Source organism: Lolium perenne, chromosome 3 (genome assembly GCF_019359855.2).
Source record: "Lolium perenne isolate Kyuss_39 chromosome 3, Kyuss_2.0, whole genome shotgun sequence".
In the NCBI taxonomy this organism is placed as follows: Eukaryota; Viridiplantae; Streptophyta; class Magnoliopsida; order Poales; family Poaceae; genus Lolium; species Lolium perenne.
The window spans coordinates 87528550-87533602 of NC_067246.2; the positions used below are offsets into that span (position 1 = coordinate 87528550).

At 40.4% G+C, this 5053-nt stretch overlaps 2 long non-coding RNA genes across 2 annotated transcripts; both read right to left on the reverse strand.

Annotated features, from left to right (window-relative positions):
- Window positions 1–2228: 2228 nt before the first annotated feature.
- LOC127314333 (uncharacterized) lies at window positions 2229–3103 on the reverse strand. The gene is made up of 3 exons (XR_007859603.2): window positions 2581–3103; window positions 2398–2501; window positions 2229–2313 (listed from the first exon to the last, which is right to left on the reverse strand). It is a non-coding gene; the product is annotated as an uncharacterized lncRNA (long non-coding RNA).
- A 1183-nt stretch (window positions 3104–4286) lies between these two features.
- On the reverse strand, window positions 4287–4840 carry LOC127314275 (uncharacterized). Its single transcript, XR_007859559.2, has 2 exons — window positions 4664–4840; window positions 4287–4558 (listed from the first exon to the last, which is right to left on the reverse strand). It is a non-coding gene; the product is annotated as an uncharacterized lncRNA (long non-coding RNA).
- Window positions 4841–5053: the final 213 nt, after the last annotated feature.

Below are 5053 nucleotides of genomic sequence, written 5' to 3' on the forward strand. Positions count from 1 at the left end.
CACAAGAAGCATCTCTAAAAGATATAGATCGAACTTTCGGTGTTTTGCAAGCTAGATTTGCAATAGTCCGAGGACCTGCCCGATTTTAGGTTATGGACACACTCAAGGACATCATGACCACCTGTGTCATTCTACATAATATGATCATTGAGGATGAGAGGGGTTTAAACTTATCATTTTTCTTTGATAATGTTGGCACCCGGGTTAAACCTGCAAGAAATCCAGATATTGTGCAAGCTTTTCTTGAAACATACCGTCTGATTGAGAATGACAAGGATGCAAAACAGCTCCAGGAAGATCTTGTTCGCCACCACTGGCAAAGGCTCGGCAACTAGGATTTATTTGTGTTTCTAACCATTTGTTGTTTGCTTCGTATCATTTCATATGTCCAGGGTTTCAATTTCACCAGATATTGTGTGGTATCAAGCATGTTTTTCATATAATTGATCACTTACACAAAATAAAGTACTCCCTCCGTCCTTAAAAAGATACAACATCCTTTAGAACAAGTGGCAGTGTGAGTCTAGCAATACGCCTTCTGTATTTCGTTTTGCAGATAAAGAAGCTATACTTCAATACAATGCAATAGTATATATTACCCATCACCATTTTGAAATGACCATATGCATAATTCGCAGACATATAAAACGCATGTATCGCAAAAGGAGCGTGCGACAACACCTAGATGGATTGGCCCTATAATAACCAGAGAAAGGAAGATCCACATGAGCATTTACAACGAAAAAAAAGTACAGGATATAGTAGAGAACCAGCAAATGATCCTATTAAGATACATTTCATAGACGGTTGTAAGTCACTAAACATGCATGGAACTAACCTCCCTTATTTCCGGCCAGCGGCTTCTTGCTTAGTATAGCCAAGATTTGGAACTTGCGGATAGAGGCCATGTCGCCAACATCGGCTAGGAGCTTTCTGCCAAAGTGGAAGAAACATAAGTAAACAAAGACAGGAGCAGATAGAAACCTGACCTAAACAGAAAAGTAACAAGCAGGCACCTCTTCTTAGGATAATTGCCATCCTTATTGTGGAAGCCCATCTGATCAGCCTGCAATAACACAATATGTTTCGTCCGATGTTCTTCAGCAGTATACATTTTACTGATCACAAATAAAGAGCCGATATGAAGAGCCAAGGAGTGGAGCAACAAATCAACCTTGTTCCCAAGCGCGCAGCAAGATCGCTTTAGTATAAAAAAGAAGAATAAATGAATCCGCCGCCAACACCTACTCCACCCATCTCATATTCTCATCTAGATCCTGTCCTTGGCACTGTCTTCGTCACTGAGCACTTGCACACGCATTGTTCATTCACATAATTTGAAAAAGAGACATTTAAGTAAAGCACTTGTTGCATTTATGTTTCTTCAAATATGTTTCTTTTTATACTGACTCATGCCTCGTATGCAACACGATCTCTCAAACATGTTTTCTGCTTCCACTTCAGTTCTCCTGGTTTTTATCTCGGTGCCACTGCAGCACCAGCCTATTGTACGCTGCCTTTCAGCTTTCATGATCATATATTCAGAACAGCAAAGCAATATTGCACGAAATTCACCTGTGGTGGCTTCTGGACAGCCTCTTTTAGATAATCGCACCTTCCCAATCTTCTGTGGAAAGTTTAGCTTCACCTCTCTGAAACAAGTATGAAGGGTGTCATACAACAAACATCTACAGTAACAGGCTTACAAAACTTGGCATAATGAGTAAGTTCATTCGTTTGTGAGAATTGGATTATCGTATCTACTGTGATTTACTTATGCACTCTAAATATATTAACCAAGCATAGGGAAGTGCAAAACGCTGCCGTTTTGTGCACGGTCCAAAAATTCTCGATGCTAGAGTTTAATATGGACAGTTAGTGGGAACGTAAAAAAATAGCTACTATGCATATGCTCAATTAGTGCCGGCAGGTAGTTCCTATGCATCGATAAGTTCTTCATCTATCCTGAGTGCTTTTGTACAGCTATTGATTGCCTCATTACCTCTTCCAAGTTTAACCAAAGTCATGCATACACCTAGATAAAGATGTTCTTCTGCATAGTCGGAGGATTGAAGCCAATGGAGCGTCATAGTAGTTGGCTTTTATCCTTTTTTTATTGCATATCGATGGATCCTAGACTTCTGAACGGATGTGTGCATCCTGGTTATGCAGAGGCTGGGTGTAATGCTTAAAACTTTTTTGAGTAATAAAGCGTCCCTTATCGAAAAAAGATAAAGATGTCCGTTGTACAAAGCATGGCCGGGATTGCTACCAGCCACACGTAACTTACTCTTGGGCAGCATTATCTTCAGCCTACATGCACACCATTTATTTTATTAGTATAGTTTAATGAATTCCAAATTAACCGATAGAAATAAATTACCAAACAAAACTCACGCTCTTGGTCTTCTTTAGAAGTTTCTTCAACCCAAAGTATGATTTCTTCAATTCTGAATGTCCAGGGTCTTCCTATGCTATTCCCCAATAGTCATCTAATAAATCTGAATAAAGATCAAATCAGGTACTCGCAAAATATGCATTGTTCTTATATTTCGACTCACAATTTCAAAAGAAACTCACCTACAAACCTACCATAGGATAAGACCCAATATATGGTGTTCTTTTGCAACGTACATATCTCTAATCAGTACAATAGCAAGAGACAATTAGAGTCTGATTCCTCCTTTTATCAAGAAATAGTTTGCACATGATCACTTGTAGAAAAGGAACAACAGAAAAGGGTCAATTAAATTTGACATATCAGAAGAGTAATGACTGCAATACGGATGCACCTCAAAAAACATGAAGCCTGGAAGTCATGTCGACCAAGAGAAATTTACAAAAGAAAAGACTTATAGAAGGGAAACAGGCACTTACAGGCTGGGTGTTGCTATGAACTGAATCATTACTCATGATACTATGTCTTGATCTCTCCAGGGACAAAGGATATTAATATGAATTCAGTCACCTAAATGCATCAATCATGGTGACCTTGGCAAATGAGAAGCTAGACAATACATTCAGCTAAGCTAGTATAATTTGTTTTGCACAGCCAAATCAAAATAACACGAACTTCAGAGAAACATGGAACCAGAGGTGGACCACGAACTTGAGCACGAGCCTCAAAATTCTTGGACAGCGTGCATTAGCCCTGAGGAAAGGACCACAGAGGCGAAGAACCTTGGCAACCTCAATGTTGGTATGTGCGGTATAGATGTTGACGTTCCGAATTAATATTTGTTATACCTCTAAAGACAATGCTAAGAGACAGCAAACCCCACAGTTTTGGCAGCCGAGAAAATCAAATTGTTTTTACACGACCATATTTTGCACCATTCACCTTATTATATATTCCAAAGCTACAAAGAGAAGAAACTCCGTAAAATGGATTCCGTCAGGGCTGAAAATAGTATGGTGATTATTCGAATGACAAGAAAAAAAATGCTAACTAATATAAAGAGATTTATACATGCTGAAATGTATACACAGATGGAACGAAAGCTTCTATGAGCACGAAAGCTTCAGCTAATATTCAGATCCCACTTTATCACATAATAGAAAGCATAGTCCATCAGAAAACCTATATTCTATCCTTCTACAACACGAACCCTTTCTCTGAATAATAATTAAAAAGATAATAAGAAAAGGAAGTACACATAGGAAAATCAAAGCAACTAAAAAGTGGAATATGTGTTCTTATCAGTAACTGGTGCTTTCCTATTTGCCATATCTTTTCGGCACAAAGATAACACAAATTCACAATCCAGAATTTAGCAAAAATAAACATGCAACTATCAGTTACTAATAGCAAGAAAAAAAATCACATCAATTATTGTTATTACCAAAAGCATGTGTATCAAATTAATCTCCGTTCTTAGAATCAACATCATTAAGCAGGAGTACTACAGACTATTATGCAATCCACCAACCATGTACATTAGTGCTTTATATTAGAGAAAGAGATGAAGTCGGATAACTACAAACCATTATTGTTGTCAAAATCCTCCTATACTTCAAGCATCCACTAACACACGCCAACCTGGGAAATATCAAGCATCTTTCACACCAAGCCAATAGAAACCAAAGCATGGATTGCACATACAAACAAATGGAAACAGAACGGTGATAAGGGACAACGTATTAGTAAAATGCATAGAGCGTCAAATAAAAGACAGCAATGGTCATAAGATCTATAATACACCTGCAGTATATATCATATGTCAAATACAACAATAAGAGTGCCCAAGCGAGGCATTCCACCTAGAATTTCTCATTTCGTTGCCACAAGGTTTAAACATATTGACTAATTATTTCTTGCAAATTTACAAATAACACATTCAATTCAAAACAAAAGAATCAAAATTCCATCAGATTCTAAAGGATAAAAACATTGCCTAGTGAAGAAGAGGCACTAATACCATCGGATCGAAGAAACAGCGGCAATGACTTCCGCTGGAAGGAAAAGAGGATGGGGTGGTTCGATCTCCTCTTCTCCTCTTGCTCATGGCTCCCCGTCCTCTATCCATCTCCCTCTCTATCATGGCAAGATGGGCTTATGCTATAGAAATGACAGAGGAAGAAGAGGGCAAGGTCAGACCTCAAGCAAAGGATCCAGGGCAACAATGAAGGAGACGCACATGTGGGTGGATGAGGAGTTGAGGACCTGGTCGGTGCAGCGGAGGATGAACGATGCCGAGAGAGAGTGCTCGGCTGGCGTGAATGTGCGGCTCTGCCTCGCCACCATCGACGGTGGTTCTCAGCGCCCCGACATCTGCAGCCCTAGGCTCCTTCTCCTCTGTAGTATGGAGAAGAGAGAAGGGCAGCGCGAACGGCGACGGGAGGCAACCACTGGTAGAAAAAGGGCGTTCGCAACAGCCATTAATCCCGGTTGCGCAACCGGGACCAATTATGCGGGACTAAAGGCCCTACGAATCGCGACTAAAGGCCTGTCCACGTGGGCGCCAGCCGTCCGTCGGGGCGAAGGACCTTTAGTCGCGGTTCGCCTGGCCAACCGCGACTAAAGGCCTCCGCGGGTTTAGGGTTTTAGCCCCCC